At 44.5% G+C, this 16,791-nt stretch overlaps 1 protein-coding gene across 1 annotated transcript in view; it reads right to left on the bottom strand.

Annotated features, from left to right (window-relative positions):
* Window positions 1-16,791, bottom strand: part of LOC128891351 (uncharacterized) — a 168,079-nt gene that overhangs the window by 132,633 nt on the left and 18,655 nt on the right. The gene's annotated exons all lie outside the window — the stretch shown is intronic.

Raw genomic sequence — 16,791 nt, 5'->3', positions numbered from 1 at the left:
ACCATCCGACGCGCGACGGGCCAACGGCGAGTGCCACGCCTACCCCTTCCGTATATGCCTATCGTCCATGTGCCACCACTATCACGCGAGAGTGTCGCCTAACCTCGAGCTTTCCGAAGACGCTCGAACTTGAAGCTTTCTTTCCTCGGCGCGGCGCGCGGCCTGCATTCGAATTCACGGATCGACTACTGCACTCGGTTACGTGCAATCGCTCGTCCGCGTCGGCTGATCCGCTACTCGCCGAGTACCCGCTTCGGATTCGCCTGCGAACACTATCGACTATAATTACTGACTCAGAGGGAAAGGCTTCTTAAAATGAGACTTGTTAAAACGACTGTTCGCGTCGCGGATGTTTTACTCGATCGCGTCGACGCCGACATACGAGAAGCACGGGGTTAATCTGATCTCTGACGTCCGTTATTGCCGGTATTCTTCCATTTTCCAAAATAAAGAGAATGCCGATTCTCATCTTGGCGCTCTGTGTACTCTTTGCGCTGACCCTTTTTACCTTTCTGTGTAACGAGAATTTTGGTTAAACTCGAGCTTGGGTTCGCGATAACGTACAAGTAACCGTGTTTCACCTTCGTACAGAACGTATAGTACTTGTTTTTATTTCTATACGATAATTGTCGGATTCTTCTCTGAATAAACAGGTATCGGGATTATTATTGTCATCGTTGTTAAACGGCATAGGCGTAATATTGAAAAATCTTGAAAAAGAAAACTGTCGAGAAACGGAGTACTCGGGTTTGCGTTGATCAACGAACGCGTTCTTTTCACAGCTTTGTGTACGCTGCACGATACAATCTCACTTTCGAGGAGGAGAACGTACAAATAAATTGGTCCGACAATTTTACCGAAACGTTTTGGTGGCTTTGAAGTCTGTATATCGCGTAATCGTTACACGCGGCGCGGCGTTTCCGTATGTACGACTTTATAGGCCATTATAGGAAGAACGCGGAGAGGGTAAAGTTTCCTGTGCGACTGCTGCGAAAAGCGTTAAAGCTGGCTTGGTCGTACGTAGGTCAATATACCACAGCGCGTAGCCGCTATGCGAGTGGAGTAAACCAATATTGCTGCGACAGTAGTATCAACCTGTGGAGTATCAGAATCGCTTGAAATACACTCGTGGTTATTAAATTAACACGCATGAAACGAAGGTAATACCTACGTCCGCGATAACACACGCTTGCAGATTATTCGATCGATAAACGTTAACGCGTTTCGATATCTCTTCATTTCACGGCCGACAGCCGTAACTGTCGAAACTTTTTCTAAAAATGCAAACATCGTTGTAGAATTTTGTCCAGGGTTGGTTTAAAATACATCGAGTATTCCCACTTTTCTGGCGAAAATTTCACACACGAATGTTATACACTTTCAAAGAAATGTTGTTTTTGCCGCCGCAGCCGCGAGACACAAAATATGATACTCCCTGTTCAAGTTATCGACGGTATCGGTATTTTGTATCTAAAAATCGTTGTGGCGAATAATTTTTGTTTAAAATTCAGTGCGATACTGACGTGGAAATAAATAATTAAATAATTAAAAAGAAACAAAAATCCCGTGCGTTACGCTCCGTGTAATGAGCTGAAAGAGAATGAGATAATAGTCAGACACACTACGCGTGCCGTTACACCTGTGCATGCGACAGGGGCTGGATATTTTCATTGCAACAGTCTAATAGCTTATAAAAATATTAATCCATCGAGGTTCAATATTTTGAACTTCACGTGATATTTAATTCGTTTCATATTTGCCAGTTTTATTTCTTTTAAGACATAATGAACAGAATACTTTTAAGGAAAATTTTATGATATCAATTACAAAATTGTCGAAACAGGTTGCCTCCCTGTCGTTTGCATAGCTGTAACGATACGCGTAGCGTGTCTGACCATTATCTCAGTCTCCTTCGGCCCATTGCACGACCGCGGCGTGTACTGCATGGGATTTTTGTTTCTTTTTAATTATTTAACCATGTTCCGGGACTCCGACCGTTCTGAAGCTTTTACATGTGTCAGCTAAATAATCGATCATCATTCCTGATTTTTTTAGTAGGTGTGACTCACAGGGTTGTTTGCAATTACCACCCGGAAAAAATTAATTATTTATTTTCTACCCTTAATAATTAAAAAAATATCTTGCAAAAAATATATGAGATACAGTTTATAAGCAGGAATAATATCTGAATATCAGAAGTAGAATTTGAATATCTGAAGTAGTAACCGAGAAAAAAAATAATAAAGTTAAGTGATATTACCCTTAAACAGGGAGATAACAGTCTGAAACTTTGCGGAATGATGTTTTGGGTCAAAAGCATTCCACGGCACATAATAGCAATGAAAATTTTGGGTGGGGCCGATTTCCTATCCTTATTCTGCTAGATCCTTTGGTTGGATAACGATATTTCTCCTGTGGTGTATTCAACGACTAGGAAAGTAAAATTCCATGTCTCATGGCGGATACTTTCTTTCCACCTCTTCTCCTTCCATAAACTTCTCAGCGAGAAATACTTTCAACGTTTTTTGACGCCCGCCGTCGTTTCTCTCTCTCGAAAGAAAATTTAATTTCGCGTTACGCGACTCAGGAGGCCAACCGTTTTCCACCCGTCTCGCGCGCACCGTATTCATAGAAGTTTTGAAAGCAGAATTAGTCTTTCGACCAGGGGGTCCAATGTCACGTAATAAAAATTGGTACAAAGTTTGCAGCGCCGCTTGGAAAAAAATCACCAAACTAAAATGTGGAACGCATACGCGCGTATGCATATACCCATAGGTTTAATTGAAAAAGTATAATTATCGAAATGACGGTAGTCCTGCGGCTGTACTTTTACTGGTTTACATTCTTTTAAATAATTTAAAGCAATTTAAAAAAAAAAACCCTGATACTGTATATATACATCATACACGCGTATGCGCTCCACATTTTAGTTGGGTGAATTTTAAGCTACAAACTTTGTACCAACGTTTAATACGTGAGCTTGGCCCCCCTGCTTCCGACAGGGCCAAGCACGGCTAAACGTCTCAACTCGCAGCAGCCGCGCGTCGGCGTCGCGTCGCGTCGTGGCATACAAGACTTGGACTACTTACAATTTGAGTCTCGCCGCTGAGACACGCCACGTTTCTGTTCCAGGTTCCCGGTTCCCGCTGTTTCACGCCACAACGAGCAAGCATCCTCTTCAGAGGCATTATGCATACATAAGACAACGCGTGATTCCCTCCGAGGTAAGGGGATTCACCGACACCTATCGCTGCGCGATGACGATCTACCGATGCCGTCAAATTACATCGAATCGTATCGCATCGCGTCGCGGTTAGTATCTCGTCGATACTCGATATCGCGCAATATCCATCGAGAATTGTAGGTTCACCGTTTACCTTACGTAGAAAAACAATCGCGCGGTCGTTTAAGCGTTGAACAGAAGCGAGATTAAACTGCTTCGGCGAGCCGGCTCCGAGCCAATTGTTTTTCATTAGCTGATAGAACGTCGCGTCGGTCGGTGTAAAACTAATAATATAGGCGAAGCGAGATCCCGAAATTCGGCCAGCTCCGCGGAAAACAAATATCTGCTGAAACCGCCGTCGAAGCGTATCGTCCGCGAACTAGCCAGAGTGCATCTCCCCGTGGCAACTATGCAAAGCATTTCCAATTTCCACGTATGCATACGTGTGGCTATCGACGTTGGACCTCCTTTATCCTCTATCTTCTATCTACCATCTACCGTCTACCATTTGCCATCTTCCATCTTCACCGCTCTATAGAAGTTTGTCGGACCGGTAGAATCTCGCCGCTCGCTTTATTACTCGGAGGACATCGAAGTCGTGCAAAGAACGATACGGGTGTTGATCGCGCACCCGTTTCGGTTCGTTTCGCATCCCTCGGCGATATCCGCGATATAAATCTCGTTTGTAAAATGTCTCTCATACCGAGCGAAACTACTCGTACGAGACTACCATACAACCTGTCACGCGACGACGTGTCCTTTCGGTTTGGTTTCACTTTTCGAGCGCATCCCATGGTCGTGCGTGTATTAATAAATAAAACCGATACGACGAGAGACGGCGATGTTAGAAATTCTGAAACGAGCACCGTTCGTCGAGCGAATACCACGAGCTCGAAACGTTCGCTCAGGGTAACTCAGTTTTACGCGCAAAGTTGATCGCATCAAAGAACTCGGGCCATTGTTTGAATTTAATTTTATATCCGGTCGGACGTTAAAAGAATCTCGAATTCACGTATCATGACTTCTATAATTAAGAATACGTCGTGTCGTGAATTGTGAAAAGACGAAGAAGAATTCGTATCGCTCGAGAGCAATTGAAAATCTAGCCCCCGGTGCTCCGACATGTTGAAAAAAGTTTAAGTTCCGCACACTCTTAGTGGCTCCTTTTGTATCTCGAATTTAATAATACTTTTTAATAGCGCGCCGTACAAAGCCATGTCGTTTCTTTGATCTGTCAGCCTTCATTATTTAATATGTACCCGATTATGCTTTATGGGGGCCCGTCCGCTAGAGAAGAGGCATTCTAGGACAGTGGAAGAGCAACGAATGATAATTAATTCGCACTGTTTGCCGGCTCGAAACTTTCGCCAAGAATTTAGCGTTGTTCCCCCGCTGAAGAAAGCTCGGTGACCGCGCGCGGCGCGGCGTGGGGTCTCGAAATTGTCTTCTCGCGCGATCACCAGAATTCATTCGCGAGTCGCTCGGAAATCATCTGTTTCAATTCGATATCTCGCTACCGAACATTCCTTTTTCATTCCCGAACCGCTGATAACCGTTGGACGGTCTAAAAACATCCTAGGAAGTTTGGTTCGGTTTGTACGTGTCCAATTTCGTATTCGCAGACGCGACAAGTGTTTCGCAAACTGGAACTTTGATCGAGCTGGTTTTTGACAAATTTACATAATCGCGTAAAGCTTATGCATCCCGTAAGTTTTGTTTATCGGCGAAGCCGCGTCTCGATTCACCGAGGTTTCGCGTAAGAAGACGTTTCCTTACGATTTCGGGACAAGTACGGCCCAATCCGGTTTGCAACGGAGCCAAAAATCGATTACTATTCAGTTGGAAATTATTTAACCGGATATAGGTATACCTATCCGGCTAGTTAACGTAACTCGACTCGGTTGTATCCCCGTATTAAACAAGGTAGAGCGGTTTATCGAAACAAAAGAGGTACTTAAAGTTGCTCGCCGCGATAATTATAATAATTACTTACAAAGTTCCCCTCGTGAAAACTTGATAAAACTTAATAAACCGGATTAGCCATCGGGGAGTTTCGAGCCGGACGCGGACTTTTGCAATTACCGTTTAAATACACGCGGACGCGCGTTACGATTCTTCTTCCTTTTTTATTCCGGCGTAGTCGTCGCGTCGGCGCGGACGGGATGTCGAGCCGAACACCGCAAGAGATGTGAATCGTTACCCATCGAAATCCGCGGCTCGCGAGAAAACGTCACCGTCGATTGAAGGAAACCTACGTAAATATACATTTCGTCCTCTGGGTCGGATTTTATTATCTTAAATATTCGACGTTAGACACAGAGTTTCGCGCGATGCATATAATCGAAAAATGTTAACGTTTATATTGTCTCATTACATAATAAATTTCCCATTTTGATTTCTCTTGTTCGACTATCGTAAACTTCGTTTATCGGAAACATTTCGATTCTCTGTTGTTTCCGATAATCGACCTTCTACCGTACTACGTTCTCCCACCGGAACAGCTCAATTTCATTCAACGATGCGAATTAATAATGATTTGTCAGCTTCCCGGGAACGTTTCTCCAAACAATCGGATGAACGTCCGCCCATTAGCGTACAAATTATTCCAAATTCTGCATACTCGGTGCGTCCGCAAACTCGAATCGAATGAGGCACGCTGGTATGTATATGTATACCGTCGAGCGGAAGAATCGATCGCCGAAACTTGGACGAATAGAACGAGTCGATTGATTCTCATTCCGTGCGAGGCGGGGCACGTTCGACGCTCGTAGGATAAACGTTCGGACAAATTTTCTTCGCGATTCGCACTTTTTTCATTCGTCGCGTCGCCGACGTTTTTCTCGCCCAACGAATCTTCGCTCGATTCGAATCTTCTTGAATAATTTTTGTCACGAATAATTTGATAAAGAACCATGAGCGACCGAGTTTGCATTTTTTGTTGCCTTTGTTACGACGAATAAACTCGCAAAATGAAAAATTAAAAAAGAAAAAAAAAACACGTTAATCCAATTTCTCCGCGAAGTCTCGTCGATCTCCAGCGTCGAATTAAAGCGGATCGAGCGACTCGCAGCCTGGGCTTATCGAAGAGTTATCGATAGTCGATATGCGCCCGTCGCGGGCATACACCGTCGAACCTTTGCCTGGCATCGAGCTGGTGGCAATTTCGAAAATCGGGGCCCCTCGGACCAGAAATGGCACCCTCGTACTCGCCGTGAAATCGAGAGGGAAGTCTCGGCGCAAGAAAACGGAAGGACGCACGTGTTCGGCTTGTCAACTAGTACGAACAGTTTTCGTTCTCTTCCGTTTCGACAGGAAAAGAGCCGCGAAGCATTCTCTGGAGACCGGGCCACTCCTGCCTTTTGTTACCGTTAGTACATAGTTTGCATTTAACGCTCTCGAGACGTGCCCTGTGCCCTGTGCCCTGTGCCCTGCTCACCGTGCCTTGTACCCAGCAGAATCTTCCAAGTCACGGCCATGGAAATCCAAGTGCGATCGAATTACTCGTTCCGTGAACAAACTTTCTATGAGATGACATTATCCAACGCATCTATGGATATAGCAAGCAAGGCGTTTGTTTGAAGCGGATGATCGCAGCCACGTAATTTGGAAAATTCGTGGTCTCTGAAGACTCCTCGTCGAATATAAATATTTAGATTGCAATGCAACTATCTCTGTGCGACTGTGCGTTCCAGTTACAATCTGGTTCTGTGACAAGTAACTCGAACCAAGTCATTTAAATAATGGAACGAAATAGTTGCGTACAGTTACGAGAACAAGTGTAACGCGGTGGTAATAGTTTCTTCGTGGGTGGAACCACCGTGGGAACGGAGCGGGAAACACGTAAAGTTTCTTGGTATGTTAACGACTGGATTCGGAGTAGACGTAAATGTTGAATCACCGCTATATTTGCATCCCGCGTATCCATTCATAGCGTTTACATGCACGCTGTAAAACATTAACGTGATGCTCCATGCCTCGGGCGATCCACTGACCAACGCATCTAGAAACTCTCCAAATGATAAAGCTGCATCGCTACAAGCCTTTACGAAAGCAATGGAAAACGTATTATTCCATTAAAACTAAAAGAAAATTCTCTCTCTGCATTTATACGCATAGTTTGTACTTATCAACTGGTTACGGTTACGCGTGAAATTTCAGATGATTCGTGAATGAAGAACGTATTTACGCGTAGGTGGTCACCTGTTATGACAGAATCTCGGCGCGATCATGTAAATAGATTTAGTACGGCGCGGCTAGGGCGTGTAATCTCGAAGAGGTTACCTAGGTAAATTTGAAACGCGAAACGTAACGAACGAGAAGCATTTATGGAATGAATCGACGATTCTCGAACGGAAGCCAAAATTTTATGACATACTTAAACGATCGGCTCTCCGTTCTAACTCGCTCCTCGAAGATTAAGAAGACGCTAGATATAAAAATAATATTTGGAAAATAATCGACTAGACAAGTCGAATCCGCTCCTTCGAACAACGACGCCTAATTTTTCCAAATTGTTCGTGGGTCAGCGTCGGTCAAGGTTTTATTTCGCGAGGAACATCTAACGATAAATGCTCGCGCAGCTCGCTGGAGTTGACGTAATGGGCGAGGCCGCGGTATAATTAAAATTGAAAGCGCACGGATCTCGGGCTGTGTTACTGTAAAATGCACTTTGCATACAGCCGACCAGGCTCTGCAATATGCATACAGAATGACTCGCGCCTCGCGTAATTCACTGCCCGTCGCATCCTCCGTGGCGGACTTTTTATTGTTATGCACTTACGAGCATCGCGTTTCTCCTTCCATCCGTGGCGTGTAAACTTTGCACGGTCGTTTTGCAGGCCCGCCGGCCACGGCAGCCTCCCTTCTGGAGGCCCTTCCGGACCACCTATGTATTCTTCCACGGTTCGCTCTAAGCTTCTTCCTTCCTCTTCGCTTTCCCTCCGAGCAGAAAAATGAGCGGATCTAACGGAGTTGGTTTCCGCCGCTCTTTTAACCGAGACGAAAGGACAAAGAGCGACTACACGAATTAATTCGCAGCTTCGCGCAATGATCGCCGTTCCAAATACGATAGCTCGGAAAAGTTGATCGTACATAAAGTACGGTATGCTTCGAGTTTCAAAGGGGGAGCGAGAGAGAACGACGAGCGAATGGTATTTAGGTGGCGAACGAGGTTCATAAACGACGCGGTAAAAGGTGAAAATCTTCGGTGGAAGTGCAGGTTGGTCTTAATTAAAATCTTAACGCTTATCGCGATCCCGAACGGCTAGGCTGTGCCGTGCCTGGCCGAGCCGGGTCGAGTCGAACCGAAGTTCCTCGAGCTGAATTATTTAATGGAGGATTTCCAAATTGTAATGCCAGCTGCTGCTGGCGCCGGTGCTCCAGGCAGACTGCCGCAGATTTCATACGCGAAACTTAAAAGCGTCACACGCTAATGCTTTCGCGCTTGTCGTACACACATTCAACCGTCGCTGAGACTGCATTCGATCAACTAAACTCGGCCGAGCTTCCAACGGAAGTTTCTAACGGCAAGCTGCAAGTTTCGTGAAAATCTTCTCGGTTTTTTTAACTAATCTTTCGCGTATTTAACAGCGCGGCCCTTCGATGTCGATACGCTACTCCGCGCGATACTCTTCGCGGCATTCATATATTACCCAAACCCACGAAAAGTAAATAACGCATTTTATGGGCCAACTAACGTTATAGGGGACGGACGGTGGAGCAATGCGTAGCGTAGCCGACCGCCACGCAGAGAGCCTGGATTCGAATTCTGGCCGTCCGCTCCAGTTTTTCAAGGAATTACTACTATTTAAAAGTATCGAAAAGCCTTGGTGGCGTAAAAATATAAGAAATGGAAAGATGAGGTGAAAAGGACAAAAGCATGTCATGTAAAAAAAAAAAAAATGTACAAGATGAATGCAATATGGACGAAAATAAAAGTATGTACATGCACTATAAAATAAACAAACCGAACGTAAAGCTATAGGTATAGGCATAAGTGTTTCTTCTTTCTCATAGATATAAAAGACAAATACGGATTAACTGAAGTAAAAAAGTGTAAAAAATGTATTTATATGATAACCCAAAGAATATGTATAATTTTGTACCGCATAGTGGTGCGATGAGTGACTGAAGATCGCTCGCACCTTAAATAAATAAAGTATAAAGTATAAAGTAAAGCTATAGCCATCTAGCAGCAGCACCTGAACTAATAAAGCGCCTGTGCGTATGCCTGTGCTTACTTGTCGAGTATACCAGGGGTACACAGACGCGTCAGCCTAGTACCGCGTATTCCTAAAGTCTCGAAAACTTGAAATATCCTTTCCAGCTGGTCCATGAGTAACTAATTGTAAGTAACGGAAATCTCTTTGTATATAGACATCCCTACAGCAACGTGAAAATATCATCCGCGAATGCAACTACTCTTTTTCGATACACTTCGAGCTGAACCGTTTTATTTACGCGGTCGCTTTGGGAAACGTTTGGAGCGTTTTAATACGCGTCGGATGATCCATTTATGAATTAGTTGGATTTATCGCGACGGCACATTAACAGACCCTGCCTGGCTAGAATTGAATATTTCATTTCGCAAGTGTGTCGTTCTAGCGAACGTAATGTGACAAATTTATGGGTCGAGTGGTAGGCCAGAGGACACTGGAAACGTTTTTTAAAGTCATCGAGTGGATCGCTCGATACGCGCTCGACGTCAAAAATGCGAAGGCAGCTGCGACAAATCCAGTTACGCGGTAACGGCGACATGCAAATGGATGAGATCCGCATTCGTCCCTTTTTCCGGGCAACGTTCGGTTCGCGTTGTTTTAGGAGTCTAAAATTACAAAAAATGACGATAGTTTAACTTTTGGACAAAAAAAAAAAACAACTGTTACGAATACACGGGAGTTTGCGAAAGATATTTGCAACAACGAGAATTAAAATTGTTAAAACTGTAACTCTTCAACGTTGAGCAAAATTTCATCTTTCCAATCTCGTTTTCACGGGTCGATATTCAACCGGAAATTCAATTATCCGTTATATCGAAGTAATTCGAAGTTGATACAGTCTTGTATTCCTGCAGAGAAACGAAGCTTTCGGGCTCTTGCGTTAATATGATTCGTAACTCGTAACCGCTCTGTGACGGCTCGCGATGTCGACGCCGACGCTGCGGATCGAAAGGTAAACCGAATCGGGGCACGTCAATTTTCTCAGAATGAAATTTAATTAGGCGCCAAGTTGATGCGATGCCATCGATCTCGACTGTCCATAATTCCCGTATAAAGGTTAATAAATTTCATTAATTCCAGAATGATATGTCGAAGATAGGAGTTCTCGATCCCAAATATTTCGAATCTCACAAAAAGTGGAAGACCTCTAAGAAGACCTCGATTTCTCGGACTATTTTAAATTGCTAATAACACGGAGTACCTGCTCGGGGTGTACCCGTGCGATACGTTCGAGCTCGGGCCAACCGTGGCCGAATATTCAGCTATTTCGAAACGACGACACCGACGTCGATTAAGAATTAATTTAAATGTTGGTAAACGAGTTTGGGTTCGCTATTCCGCGAAATAATCTGAAAGGGTCACCGAGAAGCGGCAAAGTATCGGACAGAACGGTAGGAGAATAAGAAGATACCTCCGGGGAAAGTTTGGAGATTTCCGAGTTTGTGGCTACTTATTGAGAATGCACGAACACCCCTGAGAAGTTTTAACCACAAATTTAGTCGACTCGCGCCAATCCTGCTATCCTTCCAGAAATCTTATCTCGGAAGCTTCGTCGTTCCGCGTACTATGATACAACCGCCTTTCGTTAATAAAGTTCTCGTCGCGTCGGTTGAACTCTGGTCTCAGTTTTGGAGAAAGCATCGGTATCTCGTAATTGGCGAGTAGATGGAAAGTTAATCCAGACGGAGCGATCGCGTTACGATTTTTGCCTCGATTGACGGGCCAAGAATCGAGGTAGGTCTTAACCTAGGTCGGAAATATTCCGGGAACGTGATAAAAATGCAGTTATCGTAGGAGCACGTGCTCTTGAAATTGTTTCTATTAATCTTTGGTATTCCACGGAAGCAGCGCGCGTACCGAAGGAGTGCGTTAAATGCGTAATACGAGATACGGGTCTCGATGTTCGATGATATTGTTTACTCGACTAGCGCAACGTCACCGTCGAAGAAAGACTGGAGCTTATTAAGAAATTTTCAGATCCCAGGCCTCGATAGGACCGATAGCGAATGCACAAACAGCGCCTGAAAGTTTCACTCTGGAAATTTCATCCGTTCGTCTCGATAACGTTTTCATACGAAAACCTCGTTCCACTTTTACTACGGGGAACATTTTCGTGGAGAGTGTTTCTAAACGTGGCTGTGCAGCATAATGGAGAGTTACGTGCATTCGGTGAACGTTTTTATAATCTATAAAATGTACGGTTCGCGATCGATATAAACTTGGTTGAAAGCAGCACAGTCTCCGTGCGAGTAAATACACTTTCACCGGCGCAATTCGATAACACTATTTCGTTACCTTTTACGTTACCCGAAGCCATGAGTCGCATAATTTTTCTTCTCAAAACTCGCGGTTCGGTTGGCTCTCGATACTCGGGGATGGACGCACGGAATCTGTATCCGTAATAAGAAGTTCGCTCGGTAGAACGCAAACGAAATTTCCGCGGATCCACTTTACGTCTAACCTCGATCTAATCTGCATATTCCTTAACGAAATCGTTTGGCTTTCGTTTAGCCGTAAATCGTTTAGACAACCAGCGAAAACCGGATATATTCTGACCGACCCGTACGATAAACCAAAAAACATGGAATACGACATTTCCTTCTCGAGCGCTCGAAACAAGAACGGGTTAGAGAAGCATGCGCAGGGACGTTTATTAAGAATGCAGGAACATCTGCGAAAAGTTTGAACCGCAAATTTCACGGTGTCTACGCCAGTGGCGACTCCCAGGGGCGAAATCTTATCGTGATTTTACCTCGCGCGACGTCGGCGTCGGCGACGGCGTCGTGATCGTCGGACGCGCATATATCTCTCCCCGCGATAAATAAGGGTGACCTATTTTAACAGCGACACCGGCGAAGGGTCAAAGTGCATTTCGTATTCCAACGCAGTGGCGGCGCGCAGTTTATAGAACGGAGCCGCGGGAGCGACATACCAATTAGCCGATTTGCGTGGCGAGCTGCTGGTATTTTCTTGTGCGCGAAAAACAACCAGCAAAAAGATCCTCGTGACACACCTTCGCGCGTATCCTATATGGTCTGTTTGCTCGCTCGTGGCAGATGCCGTAATTCGAAATTACTGGCAATGGCAAGTTCGCGTGCCGCGAACCCGACATTTGGCGCGTCGAGATTTCTCTGGAACGAAAATTCCAAGGAAATGCACTTCATTTTCAAGTATTTTCAGATAGTTAGAAAATGGTAAGTACGATCGACGAGGATCGCTGCGTCGAAATTAATTTCACTCGAAATCGTCGAGGAATTCTCGCATCGTCGCGTCTGCTCGCAAAGCCCCACAAATCGAATTCGAAATCTCCCTATAAAAGTGTTTTCCATTCGCTTCGAATCGAATCCTTTTCTAAAGACTTCGATTTCATTTTCATGTTACGGCGATTCCAATAATTGGATGGATCGTCTGCTGTTTGAGCGACGCGTTTGCCCACAGACCTCGCGGCACAAAAATCCGTGACACGTCTCGAGTGGATTTGTTCGCACGTGATCTCGATGTGTCGAATCTTATTGACTCAATGACTCAATGACGCGACTCAACTTCGGCATTCAAAAATTCAAGTGTAGCAATTTTTCGTATACGTAATCTAACTGAACATGTTACACTATGATATGCTGCGACTGTCTCCATTTTTTCTGACCGTTATTATGTTCTATTTGATATCAAGGGCATATTGCCCGTAAATAAAGTATCATTATTATTACTTGGAAACGCTACGTTTTGTAATTTAGGAATAAAACTGACGCGCGTGCAGAAATTACGCGGCAAGTAGATCCGAATCGAAGAAAAGCGATTACGTTCCGCATGTAAATTAATAAGGAGGTATAACGATACGAGTGACAAACGCGGACCGCGGCGAACATAAATAATTCATACGGTCGACGTGTGGCGGGAAAATGTTTGCTTAAATACAGGCTCGTTGCGAGGCAAATATTTTCTCGTCTCTCGGAATATAGGGAGGCGAGCTCGAGCCACCGTGGACCGGCGCGGCGCGGCCGCGTATTTCTCCCGGCGAATTCGCCGGTTCCTGGTTGTTGTTATTGCAAGAACGTGTTTCAACGAGAGTGACAAGTCAGCCGAATGTTCCGTGCGCGAGAAGCGAGGAGCTGTCGCGACAGGGGATCTTCTTCGAGTCTGTCGAGAATATCCGAAGAAATATTCCGGGTTCCTGTTCGGACGTAGGTGTATCTATCGCGCTCGCAGACCACGCGAACCCCGACACGTACGTGGGATTGGCGAACCTGATACGCTACCCTCCCAAGGTACCCACACACCGTGCTTATCTGCTTTCTTTCCCAAGACAATTTTCACTCTTCCGGCAATGTGATTTAGTAGAGCATCGGGCTATGGGAAACAGTAATTTCCATGAATATTTCGCTCCGGGAAGCAAACCGGTAAATGTATTTACCGCGATACAGCGGTAAGTCAAAGCTGCGAACGCGAGGGAAATATGGCGGTTTTCGTAGGATGAATGGCGTAGGAGATGCATAGAAGCGGACACGGTGCATTGTCGTGAATAGTATTATCGCGAGAATTCAGAAATGAATTATTTCGCATTACGAATTATCGTTGCAGCATATATTCGATCGTATAATTTACAAGGAATTTTTTCCAACCGTTTTTATAGCGAAAAAAGAACAGTTTTATCAAATACTTTGTCTGCCGTAATACGTAATTTGTTATTAATTTCCTTTATCGATCATCTACCATACAGGGTGTTCCAGCCCAAGTGATACAGAGCTTTAACTCCAAAACTATCGGCTGAATGCAACATTTCAAACATGGAAATTGCATGGTGAAATGGGGCTCAACGAAACCCGAGAACATTCAAGGAGAATAGACTTTAATTGTCGTTTCTCTTCCTTTTAGGTAATAGTAACTATTTTGTATATTTGTAAATATTGTATATATCATGTGTATGTAAAATATAATCTCTTCCTTTTAGAGCAACACAGTTTATCTATTTTCTTGGAAAGTTCCAATTATTACCTTTTGGCTTATATATATATGTATATCTTCTATAACCATCCAACATAATACTTTGACTGTTCGATAAACGAATTTGCCATTTCTATATTTTCTTTCCTTTTCTTTTGTTTTTATTTTAAATAAAAGGAAAGGGCCACGGGACGCGACGCAACGAAACGCGACAACTCGCTTGAAATTTCACTTCCATCGTTATTTCTACCCGTATTTCTACCTTTCCATTCGTTATTTATCCGTTATTTATTTTAATATATTTTTATGTATTTTCATGCAATGATAAAGTATCGAACGCCGACAGTTCCGGATGTTTGAAAGTTGCACAAGTAGTAAAGTGAAATTTTCTTACAAATTTCGTCCATTTCGATTAATCGCTGCTTCGTTAAGAAAACAGTTTTTTCCCCATAATATTCGCAAAAGTTAGAAAGGGAATCGGGGTGTGAACGAGGCGTCACGGCGCGGCGCGGGTGGCGGGCACGCGTAACGCAATAAAATCAGCACCGTCCATTAAAACGTTTCGTAACGCCGATAAATAGAAGGAAGTCGGCGCAAATTACCAGCATGTTTCACTTTGTCCCGCGAAACAAAGCACTGATTTAAAAGCGCGCAAAGTTTCATCGGCGAGAGACTGCTCCAATTTTTCCCCGGGCCCGGGCCTGTCCTGTTCATTGTTGTAAATGAATATATAAATTTTCGAAACTTCCAGCCAATTCCATTATGCATGTTTCTCGTTACACCACGATTCGAGAATGAACTAGACAGCATTTTTTAACAATGCGAGTGCACGGAAGGTAAAGGTATAAACGTTATTTTCAATTTTCCATCGAATAATGGTCGATCGTGTCGTCAACGGGACCCGATTTCGAATTTCATCGAAAAATTCCACGCAGACCTACTTCGACAACGTATACGGTGGCGTACAAATTTTCTTGCGAACAATTATTTTTCCAGGTATTTCGAAGCAACTGGACATTTCCGCGCTCGACCGATGCCGACGCCGACGCCGTAGCTGCGTTTCAGCGATCGCTGGGCAAACTGTATCGTTGGTTTTTTAATGGGACTTCCGATTTGAAAACTCCGGAGTAATCGCGAACCGACGGGAAAAATCGTTCGAGAAATCTCAAAAACGTACAACGACGCATCCGATTCGGACGAACGGGGTTTTTGCAAGTTTCCGAAAATTGCTGGTCACCGGGAGTCGTCGACAGAAAAACACCAACGAGGACACACTCTCGCGTCCTTCCTCCGTTATAACTCGTGACCATTTTTGTAACAAATGACCCGTCGGTCCGGATGCTGCGCCGGACGGACACCGACAAATACCTACGCTCGCTGTTGCGAAGTTTTCGGTAGCGCGCGCTTAGACGGAAGAAAGGAAAAAAAAATGAGCGAATGTAAAGGGACTGCTCATAAATATTTAACGCGCGCGAGCTGCTTCTGTGGGAATTTTACCGGCCATTTCCCGCTGTTGCTTCTTTCACGAGAGAGCAGAAGCTCGAACGACTCTGGCCGCCGTTACGCGTCGCGCCGCTACCTTTAAGCAACCGTTCGAGGAAAAAAATTAGAGCTTTCACGACGAAAGTTCTCGCTTATTTAAGCTTCGAGTCTATTACTCGGAAAAGAATGAACGCGTTGAAATAACGTACCGCGGTCACAAAGATCTCGAATGACCAAAATCGATAACGCCGAAGAAAGTACACGAGTCACGGCTTCAGAAATCAAGCAATCGATTTGACGTTATTTTTTTCTTTTTGCCAATTTTTCTATCGACCGCAACGATCGAACTTAAATTATATAGGTTAATACGGTCCACCGTTCTTCTGCGCTACTTGGTTACGGACGACCAAGTTACGTAGTACTCCTACGGTAATTACCAAGTCAGCAACCCATCGAGCGAAGCGTAATACGACGAGGGCTCTTGGTCGCTGAAATCTTTCTTTCGAGAATGTAGAATTCTAGAGAATATAAAAGGGATACAAGGGAGTTTACGATACAGGAGATGGGATGGACAGGATGGAAATGCGACGACAGCGGCTATCGGCTAGGTAGAAAAATAGAAGCAGGCTACCGGAACGCGAGTCAAACGGGGCTCGCAAGTGTATTAATTCCCGCAAAACGCTTTCACCGTGTTTTGCATGCATTAACATTTCATCGTCCGTCACGGGTACGTACGCGTGGACGCGGCAGATTTAAAATTTAAATTGCGCGCGTAAGCGTGACGCGGAGAACCGCCCTTATCGTGTCGCGACCTTTATCGAAAATGCATTTTCAAAAAGCGCTGTGATTCGATTCACGGCTGGTCGGGCTTATTACTCGTTCGGTTCCATTTAAATTATTTTTTGCCTCTTTACAAAGAGAAAATTA

This window comes from Hylaeus anthracinus, unplaced genomic scaffold (assembly GCF_026225885.1).
Source record: "Hylaeus anthracinus isolate JK02 unplaced genomic scaffold, UHH_iyHylAnth1.0_haploid 12001, whole genome shotgun sequence".
Taxonomy (NCBI): Eukaryota; Metazoa; Arthropoda; class Insecta; order Hymenoptera; family Colletidae; genus Hylaeus; species Hylaeus anthracinus.
The sequence above is the reverse complement of the archived record's forward strand: the minus strand, read 5'-3'. Positions and strand labels throughout refer to the sequence as shown.